Source organism: Styela clava, chromosome 2 (genome assembly GCF_964204865.1).
Source record: "Styela clava chromosome 2, kaStyClav1.hap1.2, whole genome shotgun sequence".
NCBI lineage: Eukaryota > Metazoa > Chordata > Ascidiacea > Stolidobranchia > Styelidae > Styela > Styela clava.
Genome location: NC_135251.1, coordinates 3,126,778 through 3,147,093, shown reverse-complemented (window position 1 = coordinate 3,147,093; position 20,316 = coordinate 3,126,778). Strand labels below are relative to the sequence as shown.

Sequence of the window (20,316 nt, the reverse complement as noted above, 5' to 3'; positions counted from 1 at the left end):
AATTAACAGTCTTTTTTAATTTTATTTTCATTTCAATCCTGCATTTTAACTCATCTAACCGTGACCCACATGGCAAGTCATTGGACCTTTCAAATACACCCATAGGTTGTGACTCATCAGCCTTTCAAAAAACATAGTTCAAAAATTGAAGTAGGGAGGGGGAATCCCATTTTTTGGATGTAGTCATTACACGCATATCACATTTTTTCATATTAAAAAAAAAAAAAAACTTTTTCATCTTTGAGTTTCTCTACTCTAAAAAATAACTATTATCATGCTGTGTGTCTTTCTTTTCACCGTTTTCATTAATCTTCAATCAGTTTCCATGTTTTCTGTCGCAATAACTCCCAACTTAAGTAAGTCTGTCTTGCTGCATTTCAACCAAATTGGCTTATGTCACATCTTAAGGTTTTGTGAACATTGACTTGGTCTTATTTTAAAGGGAAGGCTTATATTAAAATCATTTTCAAAATTCAGGCTAGGTCTTATTTTCAATTAAACAACGTTAGTGTGGTTCTAACAACCAAAACTAAAATGCACATAAGGGACGACTTGCAATCAAAACTAAAATAGGTGCAGGTACGCCATATTAAGATGGTCGATGATGATGGTAGATGAAAAATTCAATTTCTGAAAAAAGTGACATAAACTGCTTTGGTTTTTCCGCGGTGAATTCTGTAAATTTTGCCCTACTTTTAAATATGTTTGACCTTGATTAATATTCAAGTCTTTTTTGGCTTTTCTATAAAATTACGCTTAAACTGACTTAACAAATAATAACCAGGGTTGGCTAAAAATGAATACTTGTACTTTGTACATTTTAATATAATATATCCGGATGTGGAATATCGATGGTAATCTGAAGGGGTCATGAGTAAAATAGGAGTATGAGGGTGGACACAAGCAGAAATGGTCTAAACCAGTGGTTCCCAAACCGCAGCCCGCCGGTCAACGATTTAATATGGCCCGCCGAACTCAAGTGAAACAGTTTAACACATTTTTTTTTAGTTCTAGATACCGTCATTATCACAGTTTAAGCCTGTATATATTCTTACTTATACCGGTATCTTAATTATATGTACCGGTACTGGTTTCGATCCCTAGCGAGCGCTCCACGACCCGCAAATATCCTTCTGCTTCTAATTTGGCCTCGGTCAATCAACTTCGGGAACAACTGGCCTAAACCTGATACCCTATCATTCCAAATATATTCTAAAAAATATCTTCAAATATTCTTTGGGTTGTGCTTCTAACCATTTGTATTAACGCTCACCTTTCGATCTAATTCACTGTTTGTACGAGGTTGCTTTTTAGTTTTGATGTTGTATTATGATGTAACTATGGTTGTGTTGTGACATCACTATAGTGCAACGATTTTCATTTTTAGGATATTTTGATTTCATAATATGGTATTAGTATTCATCTTATGATGTAAGAATCACTCTTAACCACATCACTTTGTTTTATTGTGACATCATATTTTGATTCATGACATCATAATTTGAAATCAGATGCTTGGTGAGGCGTGGAAATTCTTTTCATAACTTGACCATGTCTGTTTAAATGATTTACTTTGTTTCATTGTGACATCATATATTGACTTATGACATCATAATTCGGGGGTAAGTGCTCGGTGAAGTGTGGGAATTGTCAACATCCCAGACTGCGATTAACCAAACTGGTCGTATCGACCATTATAAAGATTTTCACCCTGACTTGACACCACAAGGGGGAGGATTTGGTCCGGTGAGTCTAATATGACATCATCAAGCGTGTCATAATACACTGGCTGTGATTGGCTGTTTGTCTAATCATCACTCATGCATGTTATTACTAACACCCTTGCGTAATTGCGTAATTCTATCTCCTAATTTTTAGTTTTTAATCATTTCTAATTCTACAGAACATGCGATTGCAACAATCATTGCCCTCAACGCATTTTTTAAACCTAATTTGCGATTTTTTTTACAATTTTTTCTGTTTCAGTCAGGTACGTGTGGGGCGGAAGTTAACAATCAATGGAGGGGGGAGTATTTGTGTGAAAACTTTTTGCGAGGGCATTCGACTTCTATATCTTTCCCTAAAAATCCTCTGTGTTTGTTAAATCCTCGTATTGCTTATGCAAAAAGTTTTCACATAAAACACATGGTACTCTCGAAGTATGTGAACCAAAATGACGGACACCGGAATGTAGTATGTGTACCAGGTCAGGGTTAGGCCATAATCTCAAGTACAAATACTAAGGGAGTCACTTAGCTAGTCCCCGAACTCGAAATAGAACTAAATAAGGAAAATTGGAATAAAATTATGGCCTAACCTTAACCTGGTATACATACTACGTTCCGGTGTCCACCATCTTGTTTCACATACTTCGGGATTACTGAACGCATTACAGGTTGGTCCAAAAGTGGGCCTACTGTTATTGATAACTGTGTTACTTTTTGGCAAATTTGTATAAATAACATATATAAAGCAGTTGTATTCTACCTGGTTCACAAGGGATTATGCAATGCTATATTTTAGATGTTTGTTTTAATTTTAACAATCTTGTATATTTGTAGAAATGGTTTCTAATGGATTAGTACATGCTCGTCATTGCACTTTTGATTACAATGTGTGAGTACGAGGTTTGAATCCCGTAGGGGTATAATTTTGCAAATCGCATATAGAGCCAGACTTGTGTAAGCTCATTCCGCTAGAAACCATTTTTACGATAATAATATTTTCATTGCTCTTTCACCTTTTCTCTCTTTATTGAACTTTCTTTCTACTTCCTGATCTTATGACCCTCGAACCTGATATGACTCCTTATCTCATTCCAACATATAACGAAACATTAGGTGCTTGAAATAACGTACTTTATGATTTGGGTGGTTTTGTCTAACATTGTATGACCTTCGACTATAAGTTTGACCTCTATAAAATGATTTTCAACCCCCATTCTGACCTCTACTGTGTGAAATGACCTTCAACCTGAAAGTTGACCTCCCGATAAAATGACATTTAACCCCAAATTATAAAATCACCTTGAACCAAAAAATTTACCTCTAATTTACAAAATGACCTATAACCCCAAATTTGCGAAATGACCTTCACTCCTAAATTTGACCTCTACAAAATAACCTTTGACCCTAAAGTTCCTTAAATTTGACATTTCCACTCTTCTGCTACGACCCTGCTTCACCCCAACAGGTTCTTCGTGAGCTGTGGCGTCTTTCGACGTCTCAGACCCCCCACCAACAGGGAATGAAGATAAATCTTGTTGAACACCCCTCATTCTTGTCTGGGGGAGGAGGATTCGGTCCGGTAAGAATGCAATAGCGACATCTAATGGACGTATGGGTCTCACACGCTTGCAGGCTATGTTGTGCTGTTTCTTGCATTGAGTCTTAAATCTGTAACAGCAGAAACTCCATAACACACATCAGTGGCTTCTTGCAATTACTGTACCCCTAAGAATTTTGCTGCAGGCTTTTACCACCAGTGACCAATGAAGCATGACTAGACAGAATGTTCTTATCTTTATATGCATGGAATATTTCTTCAATTATAAGTCATCTTTCCTAGACGAGGAAGCGCACAAAGCACAAACTTTTTAAAAAATATAGGATGTCCATAAAGTCCTAAAATTATTTACAATTGCAGGGAATTTATCGATACCATATATTGTTTTGGCCCTCACATATGTATGAAATGAAGTAAAAATACCTAAACAATTACTGATTAAAAACAACAAACCTGGTTAAGATATACTGAGAATTGACTTCATAACAAAATTGAAATTGTAAATGGATTTTATGCACACCCTGTATTTATAATTATAGTCAAGCTTATAATGTCTCGGGCAGCTATGTCCTCCTCTCTTCAATACCTCAATTACCAAAATTGTTTCAGTTAATTGTGTGTGTGGTGTGTGTTAACAAGTCAAAATTTGAATAACAAATCCTTGATTTGATTGGTTGATACAATACGTGAATATATACAGGGTGACCAATGGGCTGATTAAATAAATCAAATAAAACTGAAACAGTGGTTCTCAAGCGATGGGGTGCGCCCCACAAGGAAGGCGTAGACAATTATTTGAAGGGGCTTGAAGCTAATTGAAAATAATCTATGTGGGTGGAACATAAATAATGAAATTAATGTAAATATCCAAAAAAAGGCATGCAATATCAAATTGAATTTTCTTTTTTAATTAGCTTGACGCCCCATTAAACAATTGTCTACGGCCCACTTGCAGGTCGCGCCCCATTTGAGAACCACTACGCTAGGTCATGGCCAGTCTATTGAAGGATCCCAACATCGTTAATATTTTCGGCTGCGGTGATACTTTAGAACAGCGGTTCTCAATGGTGGGGCGTGTAGACAGTGTGACAGTAGTATTTGTTTGATTTGATCTTCCCTGCCTTATGTTGGTATTTACATTCACCAGTCTGGTGCAAACTTGACAAATTCTAAAAAGGACTTAAAAAGTTTGAGAACCACTGCTTTAGGTATAGTTCTTGAATCCAATTTCCGACTTCACGATTCTGTATTCTAGTCTTGTTTTTCACTTCATAGTTGCTCAGTATGGCTTCAAAATTGTGTGTTTCAAATTGTGATAATGTTAGCTTGCTTCTAGAATTCAACCGCTCTTTTAGAAGCCGTATTTAGTACTCAATATCTGTGAAATTTCAATTAAAGTTTTTTAATACATTCTCCATGTGAGCTTGCTCAATGTAGCAAAGACTTGTATGACTCTGAGCAAGTCTAGCTGCTAGCACTGAAATGCCAAAGCTTTTGAACAGCACAAATTAATGATGTGTGCTCACTCAGAAGTAAAGAAGACTCATGTCCGAATAATAGATAAGAATTATTTCGATTTTAACTCCTTATCATACTTGAGCATGCATGGTATGTGTTTGTTTGCATGGAGTGTGGAATCTTCTATAGCCAAGATTATTAGCAATATAATATGATGCAACTTTATATTTTATTATTTTATCCCCCCAGTTGGCTGTGCAGTCGGAATTAATTTATACCCAATGCCAATCTCTGAGCCTGCTAGAAAACGACCACCGATTTCAGATGAACAAAAATGTTTCTTCTTACTCTTGGTTAAAGGAAATCTCTAAACTACAATAAATTTTGTCTACAAAATCTTCTGTGCATGTTAATTCCTTCTTTAATAGACAGTGAAAATAGATCTAAACTTTCCCTCTGAGCAGGGCTGTAGAGAAAAAGTCACTGATTGTAAAGAGCTGTAAATTCTTTTTGAAGGTTGGATTCATTTGAGAATTCATGAAGAATTTATTCGAGAATTCATTTTGTTATTGTTCACTCACTTTATGTGAGCCTCGCTTGGAATATTGTTACTTATGCTCTCAACAAACATACTCAAAGCCGAAATTATTAAAATTTGGTTTTCTCATACAGTTCAAAGTCATATTTCAAATGGCACAGACTTTGGGGTCACAATTGGGTCAAAATTTCCCGACTTCACAGCCTATGCACTGTGACCTGTTACTAAAAATTTCTCCACGTTTTGTCAGGTCGCTGACGATGGCTACGGTGGCTCCTACATCATCTGCCACGAAAACACCATAATGTTTCACATCTCAAGCAAAGTCTCCTCTCATGAGACAGTAAGTATTCCTTTTATAATATTTCATGTGACCTGCATTTGCAGCTATTGCTATGTAATGGATTTGTATATTTATCTCGAGGGAGAGGAAAGGCGACAACACAGCCTGACTCTACGGCAAACCACGGCCTGTCGTCCGGTTACCAGTCCATATTGGGTATGGGATTAGTTAGCTAGTTTGCCCACCTTAGCCGGTGGGCCATGTAAGTGTGACGTAAGAAGTTACATTTTATGACCAATGTTTACAGTGTTGCAAACGCAAAGGTGGAAAACAACAAGCCTCGTTCCAAAACTAAATTTAATCGCAAGCTCAAAAAATTCCTTGAATTATTTTAAACTTTGGTTTGAAATCAAAATTTGGTTTTAGTTTGGTTGTGGCAGCATCGGGCTGTCTTATCTTATTAGACTACCATATTCATTATATTATCATCATCTTATCTTAACTGTTTTTTTTTATCTAGGGGACTCACTGATTACACTCTTTTGAATGTATTTATATTTCCATGTTTTTATCTCCTTATCTATTTATCTTATCAGAACTCATCTCGATTTGCTGATAACATCGAAAAAGCAATGATGGATGTGAAGGACCTCTGCGAATATGCAAAGAAAAAATAATTTGAGAAAAAAAGAGAAAAAATTAGGGATTATTATTAGGTTTTAATGCATTGTGTTTTTATAAAATAAGGGGGGAGCACTGGGGGTAAAAAAGTAGGGGATTTCATTTTGATTTTACTTATACTTTTGTGTGAAAAAGCGTGTTCTATTTTTTCTGTAATATTTACTGATTGTGTTTTTATCTTAGTGTAAAACAGATTTGGAAACCAAAAAAAAAAAATTTTCTGAGAGATGGGGGAATTTTTTAGATAAATTTGAATTTGAGTAAAATTTTATATGAATCACGATTCAGCATATTTGCACAAATATTTTGACAATTTTGAACAGACCGGCAGTGGCTAGGTATCACTGTAAGCTCTGAACTTTTTTTCTTACCCCTTACCCTGCCCCCTCTCCCCCCCTCTCTTTTTCATCGTCTTACTCAGGTGAGAGCTGTATACAGCATATATATCCAGACATGTTTTTCAAGTTTTTTTAAGAATTTGGGTGCATTTGCCTGTGGTGAGGTGACAACACAGGACCCAGAGAGATTATGACCTTTTTTTTCACACCCCCTGTCCCCCCACCATTTCAATGTCCCAGCCAGGAAGGAAAACTGCTCTAGTGGGAGCTATTTGTTGGGGTCCCAGTTTTTTTCCTCCCCCTTCCCTCTTTTTCCGAGATAAACTCCTATGTTGTGCTCCCCTGCTTTTTCATTTTTTGTATATTCAACATATCAACCCTTTGTATTTGCTTTTCGGGAACACCACATAGTCACAAATATTTTTGATAATAACCCCCCATCCCCCCCCCCCCCCCCCCAAAATGTGTTATATTCATATTTACATTAACAAGAATACAGCATAGATGTAAAATAGAATAAAAAAATTTCTTAGTTTTGACCCTCACAGACATATTGAATGAAGGTAAATTAACAATTCCTTTTTGACAATCAACTCAGAATAATGTGGTGTTCCCTCTATATATATTATATTTATGATCTTCTTTGATAGACTGTTAGGAATTGAATCTTTTTTGAAGTTTTAATTATGATTCCAGGACTGAATTTCGGAAACCAAATTTGATAATGAGAACTGTATCCTATATACGGGGGCATAGCCAGCAGGGGGTTTTGAGGGTTGCTCCTCCCTTTTTTAAATGTAAAAAAGGCATATAACTGATTTAAACAGCAATTTTCGTAAAATAAAATGCTTTTTGAACTCTTGAAAACCCATCTGCTTCGGCATCCTTTTGAAATGTAAAAAAAGCAATTTTTTGTAGCATAAAACACTTTATGGGACTCTTGAAGACCTACACGACCACCGGACAGACCTAGCAATTACGGTCCAACTTGGCAATAACAAATATCAAGATCTTCACTTTTAAAAATGCCAGGCTACTCTTCTGCGTATACACGCTTCAATTGTCTGTAAAGAAAACTTCTTTGACTTAATTTTTGAGTTTTTGTCGAAATTATAATTATTACCATTAGAAGTCCGAAACTATAATTAATGAGAAAATTCCAAATTTTGAACACAAAAAACTTAAACTCTGTGTCCCATCTCTACAGCCCTGATTTTGAGTTCGAATTTTTGGTGAAACAATATTTTTGTATGATTTATGTGTGATTATTCAAGTATTTATTCGAGTGTATTTTTTTTCGCAGGGTGGTGTATTTTTCTAATTATCATATTTTTTAGGAACATGAGATTTACATTACCAGAATCTCAGAGTGTGTTCAAGTTTTGCTCTTTGTATACAAGCCCAGGCGCTCCGGAAGTATTCACACCAAGATGACGCACAACCTGAACAACCTTAACCTGGTACACATACTATGTTCAGGTTGTGCGCCATCTTGGTACGAATGCTTTAGGAGCATGCAAGCCGTAATTAATTAGGTGTGTAATGCCAGCTTTTTTCTCTACTGGATTTAAGTCACAGCGATCTTGGCTGATTTTTAATTCTGGGTGTCCGAAAGTATTTTTTACTCTGAATATTCCAATGGATAGTGAAAATAGTGAGGGTGCTCCCGAAGTATGTTCACCGAGATGTATAGGTACCAGGTTAGAGTTCAGGTTGTGCGCCATCTTTGTGCAAATTTTTTAGGAGCGCTTAGATTTGAATTTTCGACTCCGGACTCTACACTAGTAGTCTCTAGTTTTTAGTCCGGTGGTTCCCAACCTTCAACAGCTCCCTTCCTGAGGCTTTAAGGACTCATTGGCCCTCTGTTTATCATTCCAGTGGTACCCTGTTTAGGTACCCAAACTCTAGGGACGCCCTAACGCAGGGGTGTGCAACCTGTGGCCCACAAGGAAAAATTGTGTGGTCCGCGGATTAGTGACAATTTCGAAAGGTGTACGGCCTGTAAAACGAGTTTTTATTAGTTCAATCTGGTTCGTGCTAGTAATTCCAATCTCTTTGCATTGCAAAGCATATACCTCAGTCCAATTTATTATATACGCTTATGACGTTACAATGCCCTAACGACTTGTGTGAAGCAAACTACACATGTCATAAGATCAATAACCAATATTGTTTTGCCTGCAACTAATAAAAGCTTATGTTAAAAAGGTGCGTCCCGCGGTTTCACCAAGTTGTTTGTATCTGGCCCTCTTGTATCAAAGGTTGCCCACCCCTGGATTAAACTATTCAATCTCAAAAAGCTCTCCCGCTTATGGTCACTGAAGCATGACTGAGCAGAATATTCACATCCTGACAAGCAGGGTGGAATTCTGTATTTTAAAAGCATTTAGGTATAGACTTTCATACTGCTGAATTCAGACCCGCCGTTCTCTCTACAAAACTTTTAGCTGTTTTTGTGTGTTTTAAAATTTTTGAAAGTAAATTGGACGAATATGAACAATATTGTGCAGGACTGTGTTTTTTCTATGACCTAGAAGGGGTGAAGACATTTTGAACAATAAAGAATGATAAAAAAAATTGTAATGCCCTGGTACTCAGAGTGTCGGGTTTGACAATGTTGAAATATTGAGTTTGCAGATCAGGGTCAACCCCCCTCTTCTAAAATGTAAATAAAACAAATTTTTTCGTATCACACATAGAAATTTTTCATAGCTTAGAACGCTTTTTAGACTCCGAGCCGGTTCTGCTAGCTGTTATGGTCTAACTTGGCAATTACAAAGTTCAGAATCACCCTTCGAAAATTCCTGGCTACACTCTTGTCTCTGATCACCTATGCCGACCTAACATGTCTTTTTATAGCAATGGTAGCTTTTTGGGGGCTCCCGAAGTATGCGAACCAAGATGGCGGACATCGGAATGTAATATGTGTACTAGGTTAGGGTTAGGCCATAATTTTAGGTATAAATACTACGGGAAGCTCTTGGCTAGTCTTCGAACTGATAATAGGACTAAAATAAGGAAAATTGGAAAAAAATTATCGCCTAACCCTAACCTGTTACCCATGTTACGTTCCGATGTCCGCCATCTTGGTTTGCATACTTCGGGAGCATCGCTTTTTGTTTATCAGAAGAGCTTTCGAATTCGTTCAGACATATGACTCTTTTCTTCCAAGAGAGTTATTTTATGAAACACGTTTCTTACTGTATATGAACACTCTGCTACTTATTGGACACGTTAATGGACATAACGATTGTTTTAATATTATGTTGTTGTTCTTGTTATTCGTCATCATTAAAAAATCGCTTCTCTCGTCGAATACTGGACCAATTGCTTTGAAATTTATAGTGGTTGAAGACCTATTACATTTATTTTTTTTCCTAAATTTCGTATGAAATCTTATATATCATCCAAAATTTCGCTGTATTATTTCATCCATGAAAACACTGGCTGTCCGGTTTGATTCTGTAAATCCTTGCTACGCAAAACTCGGAAATTTTTTGAGGGTACCGGTAGCGTCAAAGTTATGGTTAACGTGTCCATATATTTGAGCATTGCTCTCTTGTCCTAATAATCATGACTGATTTGGGCGGATATTAGAAAAGTTCACACTAGATGACAGTATAGAACAACAAAATTCATCAACGTGATCTTTAAATGATTGACATCTGAAGATCAAGACATTTAATTCCAACTCAACTACGACTTTACATCAAATAATTTTATGCAATGATTATCAAACTGATTGTAATCAGCCTTTCTTTCATCTAATTTAATATTTTAATGGAACTTAAATAGCAGCCACTATGCCGCAACAATGAGCAATATTCTTTTCGGTATCCATGGTGACTTAATTGTAACTTCCGGCCTAAATAATTTTACACATCATGAAGGCAAAGTATCGAAAAAACAGGCAAAACTTTGGAATTCTTAACGTTGGAGATGTAGCTTAAATTTACTATTATTTTGAGGCTATTGATATACAACAACCTATTATATTTTAAAAAGAAGATAATAATTAGGACAGGATAGAAGAGAATTTAAATATCCCGAGGAAGAGGAAAGATAATATTAACACCACTTAATCATATGGCGAACTACTGGTTACCAGTTAATGTCGGGTATAGGATTAGTTAGCCAGTTATTTGATTTCGGATTCATGTACTTGATAGTGAAGGGAGCTGCAACTGACCAGCGGTTATGTGAACCACCCTACGATGGGGAGGAGTCCAACAATCATCTTGTACATAATTATCCATCACAGGATTCAAACCTGCCAACCCACGCAAGGTAAAATCAGTGGTGCGGTGGCGAGAGTATTTCTAACGCTTAGCATGATGAGTCACATCAATTAGCAGAAATTAGGCCTTGCCATTAATTTTTTTATATGCTTTCTTTCCTGGTTTTCATGAGTTGGATTCAGTTATTGTCCCACCTTTCTCTGTTTATTTTATTATCCCAACCCGATATAAGCACAAATAAGAAAATAAATCAAATGATTAATAGTGGAGCAATAACAATATATTATTTTGAAAGTAACCCAGAGTTTAACCCAAATGTTTGTGTTAAAATACTCAAGAATTGCAATTTTTATAATTTGTTTATGTGTAAATATTCATTTTCACTTATTAGTGATTGCTTGCAAAAGGCCTAGAGTATAGCTGTACACCTAATACACCAATAAATGTTTGAAAGTGCATAATTAGTTTAATTTATTTATTCTGAATCATCATAATTGCAACAAATTCCCTTTGTACGCAAAATTTTATTGTTAAAATTTATTATTATTAGGATTCAGATTGAAAATTGAAATTTCCCAGGCCTCAATAAAAATTTTGATATATATTTGACTTCTTATAAAACTCTTTTGGGCCATGTGGCTAAAAAGCTACACATAAGCCTTACCTACGTTGGCATTGCAGGTTAAAATGTCGTGTTTAAACCATTCACACTTTTGAATAGGAAAGATTTCAGACTCCAAATATTGTACATTAGTGGAAGCTTATACCGAGCCTATTTCAAAGTGAAAGGCAGGAAACAAACATCAAATAGATGTTCTTGTTATTGGTAAGAAAAGCTATAGGACAGTGGTCACCAAATTGTGGGTCGTGACCCCAAGTTGAGTCTCCCTAAATATTTTAGGGGTCACCCAGTGTCCGGCATTTTATTCTTGTTTTATATTTTATTATTCTATTGCGTGCATTCTACACCGAGCTGACTAGCACTACATAGCAAATTTAGATATTCTGAATTATAGTGATATCTTTTATACAGGGATCTGCAAATACAGGGTTGTGACCCAAAACTGTCTACTCTTAGTCGCAAAACAATTGCAATTTTCCGTAAATATAAGAATTGTGTCTGTGTAGCATATTTATCTATCACAACTTTAACAACATCTGATTAAAATTATGGATGTTTTCCTGAGCATCGACATCTTTATTTACTGCCGTAACATTGGCCAATCAGCATAAGTGCAAAATTTGATGTAACAATCAACGTTTTAGCATACTCTAAAACACCCTTGTGTCACTCAGACAGATTTTCATGGTGAGTATTATCTTGTTTTCGCATGCTATTTGTAAGTTTTTAGTCGTGTTCTGGTAAATATAAGTCTAAATGAAATAACTCAATGATCATTTTGTCTTCGTATGAGTCTCATTTTAAATGCAGTAATCAAAAATTAGTCTAAAAATAGCTGTGACAGACTAGACTAACTTCTCTACCGGTACATTTATTTGAAAGGTTGTTGAATTTTTTGATTTAAAATGATAGTCTGAAACATATAAACCGGTTTATAGGCGTCGACTCGTAAAACCACTCTTGAAATACGTACCAATAATTTTGCACAGGTAGAGTATACAGAAAGAATATCAGGGGATCAAAAGTCGGGGTAACATTTATTGCATAGTTGTACAAAATGTTATTTGTTATTATCCTACTACGTAGTCAATTGTATTGTTTCGTAGCAATGCAAAGTTAGCAGTAGCTGTGTGTAATTGCTAAATAAGACAGATAACAAGATTTTATGTGCTAATTGTCAGATAATTTTGTGCAAGAAAATTGCTAGTGTCAATAATAGTCTTAAAATCGATAATCAATTACATGCTTACTAAGTCTTTGGGTCGTGAGAAATTAGAAAAACATTTTTTGGGTCGCACCAAAAAGTAGTGGCGGACCCCTGTTTTAGAATAAGGCTATTATGTAATGACAATAATCTGAATTATAACACTAAATCAAGAGCGTATGATGGAATTTTCGAAATGCGACACAGGCCTGAGCTGGCATAGAGAAATAAAGGTACTGGATTGTAACAGACACAAGTGTGACATCACAATAAACAGTGGCGAACAAAATATGCGTGAAACATACATTTTCTGAAATTATGGGAAGTTGTGGGGCATCTATTTAGGCGTTGGAAAATATGGCAAGTCACACTTTGAAAACGCTATGTTGCAAGTGCACGAGAATGAGATTTCACTGTGATTAGTTTATAGTGGTTTGAATAATTTTAATGAATTTTTTTTTCTTGACTCTCGTATTCATATACTTTGGGGTCATGAGTGCTTATCGTACGCCATAATTTTTTAAATGGGGCCGCGTCTTAAAAAGTTTGGCGACTACTGCTATAAGAGACTGTTTTGAGCTTTGGCACGGAGTAAAGCAGGCACAAGATTTTAAAATCATGCAGTTCTAATGTTTGTTGCTTTCAGTTGAGGGACTAAAACTATTAGCTCGATACTTGTCAGAAGCATTGTTCAGAGTAAAGTGTATTCAGTCCAATAAACAAAAACTTTTATTTTCTATTGGAATCTAAATTTTGGTCAAAAATCAGATTCAGTCAGTCTATTCATATAACTTACTATCGAGCATGCACTGTTAATCGTTGTGTTAATTTTAACTTGAATATATACATTTCATTTTATGTTTTACTAAAAACTTTTTTTTTTATTATCATTTTTGAATGAGACGTTTCCGAAAAATTCGGACTCTCAAAGTATGTTAACCACTGTGGCAGACACCAGATCGTAGTATGTGTACCAGGTTAGGGTTAGGCTATAATTTCCGAAACGGGAGTCATTTGGATGGTCCACGAACTTGTAATAGAACTGAAATGAGGAAAATTGGAATAAAATTATGGTCAAATTTTGAATCAAGATTGATTGGAAATACAACTCGTACAATCATACAGTAACATTTTAACAGTTTAACTTGAAAATCTTTGCTTTTAAATTGAATTTTAAATATTGTATCGAACACCATGCTAATTTTCCTAATAACACTTATATATAAAGTTTACTTTTTTGGACTTTTTTCGAAAAGATCAACCAATTCAATATTTGTTTCTGATTAGGACATGCGGGTATAGGAAATTGTGACTGAATATTTTTTATGTGTGCTCTACATCTTTGTTTTAATTCTTAAATTCAGAAGAGATTTTATATTTCATTTTGCATCTTCCTGTCATTAGAGTAGGCTATATTAACACTTTTTTTCACTTTCCATTCAATTGAGGCTTTTGAGCCTTAGGATTTTTATTTTCTCAAATTGAAGCAGTAGTCTTAATTTTTGCTTTCATACAATGAAATACAATGGGAAGTAGGAAACCTTACCAGCTACTGGTACAGATTAGCATGTGACAAGTCATCTTCGCCAGCCTATTTCGACTTGACTCCACATGGATCAAATGAGTGTCCATGTTGTGCGTGTCACATGGACATTATGGCAAGTACATGTTTAAAAATAGGTTAATTTCATCTGGAATTGGGCTTGTTAACATAGTCATGTTTAAATATTTTAGCCTTGCTTTTATAATATGGAACTGGTACCGGTATCGTACTCGTTTTCATCATCCCATTTTTATAATATTAGTGCTTCTTATGTCTCATGTGCTGTCGTACTAGATCCATATTACTGTGAGTTTAACAACCTCTTTTCATGTATATAATTACCTCCAGCACCCAGCCTCAGTAGAGATCCATAAGTGTATATATAAAACATCACTTAGCTTCTGAATTACCGTAAGTAAAATTGTCCGTTGATGTTTACTGGAATTCAGTACTGCGCCAAAAAAAACAATAGTCCATAGCGCAGCCATGAAATAATTACCGGTACCCTTGGTTGTTTATTCAATGATCCGCGGCTGCTATGGTTACCTCGGATGTCATGTCTAGAGTAGTCTCCTTACGTAAACTATAGAGTCACTGGGATATCGGGTCGCTCAAATGTTTCTCAAAGTCCGGCTGCTGTTAGTATTTTAGGTTTGACTTCTTTTTCAATATGGTTTATTGTTAGACTAACCCGCTCATAGGTGAGGCTTCTCGATAACCATCAATTAAAAAATTTCAGTTGGAAACATCTACGGTAACTGTATATTACCGGTATATAAATCAAATTCTTGATTAAGCGATCTCTAGGCATCCATGTTGGATATGGCACCCTGCAACATAAGTTATAGAATTTCTTTTAGCAACTTATTTAAGAGAATTGCATGATTATAATTGGTGGCAAGTTTAACCCAGGCACAATGTTAACTCCCAGTAGGCTAATGACTGAAATGAGCAGGCTAAAGTTCAAAATTTTGAACGTTGCATACTGCCATTAGTAATTTACTTTGAATGTAAAGTCAAATATTATTGGTGGTTTTTTACAGATGGCCTAATGTTTCCGAATTCATTCATTTGAAATTTATTTATCTGTATTTTTCTGCTACTGCCCCAACATTAGTTTTCAGCATTAATGTTGTTTTGTTTGCTGGAAGTGAGGTTTAGTGTCCCACCATCCTCTGTTTATCTCATTAGTTGTCCCATGGTTAGTTTAAAAGCGACAAGAGCATAAAACATTATGTTTTTTATCCATGTGAGTGCCTTTTTAAACCTAGACTATCGGATTAGGATTTTATGCTTGATTGGGAAAAAATCTGAGTGTTTACAAAGGCCACATTTGATGGCGTTGCTGGCCAGGTTGTGGCCCACGGACTGCCTGTTGCACAGCCCTGGTTTATCCCAGGGGAAATAGAATTGCAGTAAACAGATCAAAAATTTAGTGGCATGAAATAACAGATTACTGCAAAGCTCAAAATCTTTGTGCTGAAATGCTTTTAATTGTTTAACTTGTGTATGATCCATTCGTAAGGTAATATTTCCACTTATCAGTAATTGCCTGGGAAAAGCTGTTTTCAGAACGAAGCTGTAAATCTTGGCATTGTGCGCATCGGGCTAAGCATTAGGGATACGCACTCTACCGCAGCCCTGACTGTCACTACTCAGTGGTGGCATTTTGTGGTAAATGTTTGTGGTATTTAGAAGTAATATTCCAATTTTGTCAATCCCAGGAAATTTTTTAGTAACCTTGGGATGAATTTTTGATTATGTATTTTTGATTGATGTCCTATTTTGGAAGAGTAAAATGTAAATGATTTTCCTTATTATAATTAATTTCACAAATGAAGGCAAGATTAAGGTTGAGCTATAAATTTATTAATAGTATCAACCAATTTGATTAAGTCTGCATCAGGCTTGAATGAACATACAATTTGTATAATCAATATGTATGATGCAAACGTTTATTGGGAGAATCCAGGGCTTGAAATCAAATTTTTCAAATACAAATTAAAGTGCCACGTGAAAAGGCGTGTAATTTTGTTTAGAATTTTTAGTGAGGGTGGGGTTTTACTTCTCAAAGATTTTAGCCACAGGATTAAAGGTATTTATGAATGAAGCATAAAGTAAGTCAGTATAAAGGTAGCTTGTGTCCAATTTATAGTAAATATTCTGTAGGAAAGTTTATTTTCATAGTCACGGTTCATTGATATTTTTTGATCGAAGGATTTAGAATGGGTTCCTGAAAATTCGAAAGCACTATTGTATAATTTGATATTTCTTCAATGAGTTCAATTTTTTTAACTCTCCCAGTCACACATGACCAAATATCACATACTTGAAAGGACTTTCCAGGCCTTATATTTTGTGACTAGTTAGTCATGAGACATAATCGATTTTATTGTTATGCACATTCCAAAGGGTAATGCTGGCCCTGGATCTCTTGTGGTAGAATACTATTCATTTAATCAACTATTTGTAGCTTTAATTTTTTTGTGAATAATGTCTGTATGTTTCTTAAACCTAATTCCGAAGTTTTGTCCATTTTTCCAATGTTTTTGTCTTCCAGAATATTTCGAAATTTCTTTGTAATATTTCTGTGTCCTATCTTTAACCTTAGTCAATGATTAAATAGTTTTTCTGATGAGATGACAGTTACTACCAGAAATTGGAGTGCTATGTAAACAGTTGATGAAAGACAGGTGATTATAAATGTATATTTGATAGTCCTATAAAAGCTGTATGTAAACGGGGTGTGTCCATGCCACGCCAGTTTTTGAATTGTGTCTGTTGAGTGCCACTGTGAAACGAGAGAGCTTTTTTCCATTTCTCTCTCATATTTATTTTTTCATTTGATTGAAAGATGGAGAGAGCCTACTGATGTCATCAGTTTTCAGTCATGTGGATAAGTCAATCCTAGGTGAATTAACTTATGCAAACCAACCCATTTATTGTATTTTGCATTGAATTTACAAATTCCGAAAATACAATGTGAAATTCTCCGTAATTATTATTATTTTAACTATCATAATGATTGTACTATTGTTTTGTAAGAAAATAACACAAGAAAATGTTATGGGTTATAACTGACGCTTAACCATTCACTAGACAGTAAATCACTTGTCACTAATGTGACGAGGTTGCAGAGCCTAAATAAACGATTGATGGAAATTAGTTCTAATGAAACGTTTGTTTTTGATATATTCGACAATATTTTTTTTTTTTTTTTTTTTTTAATTTTTTAATGCATTATCTACAATCAAACGTAGTATGCCGCTAATATGTCAATTATCTAGTCTGTTTTATCAATGCTAAGAGAATTGGAATACCTACATTGAAACCAGGTATGACCCAGCATGTGGGTCACTTTCGTCTGTTCACTAGATACAAATTACTTATGGTTTAAGGTGCTTTAACAAATTGGCCATGTTTGATGAGTTGATTTCTCACATCCATTAGTCATTTCACAGAAAGAAGTTGAAACTGGGTGTGTCGTTGTCAATCAGACTTAACACAATTTGTTATTTAATATTATGTATGGCCAATATGTATATTAGATGCTACAGTATTGGCCGGAGATTTTATACAATTTTTGGAAGTTATATGAAAATAATTTCATACAATTACATGTGAATTTATAGAATATTTAGGCAGTTAGAGTTGTACCAGTGCATCAGGCCACCAGTAGATGTTGCAATTGTGATAAAAATGACCAACTGTCTTATACATCCACATGTATTTGTAATATTTTAAACAACTCGCAACGATGACTGAAAATTAAATGTGTAACTCAAACCATCTTTGTCTCCTAAAGGTACAAAAATTTTGTGAACCTAGAGGTTTGTGGACTATTGAGCAAACTGTAAATATCTCAATACTTTTAAGTGTCTGCTTGTCAGGAGCATTGTTCAAAGCAAAGATTTTAGAGGTTTCCTCAATGTATTTAGAATCAGAATTCTATCGGTTAATTGGTAATTTTCACTCTCATAAATGAATGAAAAGGTTCTTATCTCTCACTTGGAATCGGAATTCTGGAAACCAATCCGATTTGATTTACTTCATTTCATATAAATATATTTTATTCAATCACTGTTGAGCATATGTCGATAGGTTACACCGTATATTGATGTCATAAAATTTATTGTAAAACTTACTGTAAATGATGTGAATAATATATTAAAATTTACGGTAATTCTTAGGCAAATATCCATAGTTTAATTGTTGAATGTGCCTAATCACCAAACTTTGATGTCCAATTAGGCTTGATGCAGTGTAAACTACATTGATAATTGCTATTAATATGCATATCCGAGTGATGAACTAGCCTATATTAAAAAACCTAACTCTTACTCCTATTCCAAGAGAACAATATTGCATTGCATTTTTAAAAATGCTCACGATATTAGTTGAAGTGTAATAGAGATTGATCGAATTGTATGCCCAATCAATCTCGATGCAGGCAAAGATGGTAAATGAATTAGATGAATTATTCAATGAATTAGATTTTTCAACCTCCCCAGTCATGCATGATAAATTATCACACATACATGCAAAGGATTTACCTGCCAGAATGAATTGCAGTTAATTGGTCTGGGCTGGCACAGCATGTGACAGAATATATCGGATTGTCATTTATCCTTCCAAAGATAATAATTGGACCCCTTGCGGGATGATATTAATTTTATTTAAGCTTCACTATTGGAAGCTTTCTAATGTGTTAAGAGAAAATCTGTATGAGTGTTCGATCATTTCTGTGAATGTATTTCTTATGCAATATGTAAAAATAATTATCAAACTCAAGTTCTGCCACTTTTTTGATGTTTTCATTTCTGCTGGTCTGTCTGATTTGTAGTTTTGTAGTAGAAATGTTAAAGCAAGTTTCCCTTGTATTGGCTGGATATTTTGTTCAGTTTATTACGCTTCTGAATTGTTGCAAAATTCCTTTGTAATATTACTGCGCCCTTTGTTTACTCTTAGTCAATGATTTACTAGTTTTTCTGATAAGAAGCCAGTTAGTACCAGATATTGAAGTGTTAAGTAAACAGATGACGACAGACGGGTGATTTAGATGCTGTATTTCTTGAAATACCGATATATTTGCCCGTCCTATAAAGCCGTATGCGAAGAGGTTGGGTGTATAATAATTGAAATCTTCTTTGGCCGATTCTGGTCAATAAGTTAATCATACTTTAATTGTGCAATCCATTAGCAGCCCATGTTTGGTCAATCTAGTTCAAGGAAAGTGAATTTAATGCAACATGAAATAACAGTGAAATTAACTGCTTTATCTTAAATGTAATATTGCTCATATCTTAATAGTTTGGCATTTTACAATTCTTTATTTTAATAATCAAAACTTTCAATCATCCATGTAAAATTACTTTGCTGCATTAGTATAGCTGATACCCAATTAAACTTTCCAAAATTTGATATGAAAAACTTGGGCTATATTGTTTGATAATTTTTCATATATAGCATTGAAAACAAAGATTAATTGTATAATTACCTATATAGGATATATGCAGTGTTATATACGTAGCCTAGGTCCTGTCCTAAATGTTTTTTGAAAAGCGATTTTGCAGCATTTTCTGGGAGAAATAAACTCATGTGTCTTTGTCAACACTATTTTGCTCTACTTGTAAGTCAGGGGTGCACAACCTTTTTTCTATAGACGGCCGGATTACGTTTTCATAAGTGGTCTATGGCTGCAAGTGGAATTGACGTTTTTCATAAATCATACTTAATTAAGGAAATTGGTGTTTATTGATATATCTCATTGGCGTGCATCTAAAACGTTTTGTGAGATGGTGAATAAAAAGTATACTGAACAAAAGTGTCTAAGGGTGACCAAATAATTTTATCAAATTAAAAAATTTCAATAAATATGAGATATTCGGATAATTTAATCTACAATCTAAAGAGAAGCCAGAGCACTGGCTGAAACTTACTGTTGTTATTGGCACAGAGAGAGGGCCAGCCCTAAAATCCTGCTTTTTTATAATATTTCCGGGAGACCTAAGAAGTCCCCAATAGCGTGTGGTATTTTTGCAGAGCAAATGTTATTTAAGTCGCCTATTGTTTTGGTCAGCTCAACGCGGTTATTTAGGCCGTCATCGATATTATGTCGGTACACTA

At 35.0% G+C, this 20,316-nt stretch overlaps 1 pseudogene across 1 annotated transcript in view; it reads left to right on the top strand.

Moving 5' to 3' along the window:
- The window catches only part of LOC120335766 (carnitine O-palmitoyltransferase 1, muscle isoform-like), a 201,212-nt pseudogene extending 194,971 nt beyond the window's left edge, over positions 1-6,241 (top strand). Inside the window, exons 10-12 of the transcript XR_013474429.1 lie at positions 3,193-3,306; positions 5,532-5,624; positions 6,161-6,241. The product of XR_013474429.1 is annotated as a carnitine O-palmitoyltransferase 1, muscle isoform-like (transcript). The remainder of the gene's footprint in view (positions 1-3,192; positions 3,307-5,531; positions 5,625-6,160) is intronic.
- The last annotated feature ends 14,075 nt before the right edge of the window (positions 6,242-20,316 follow it).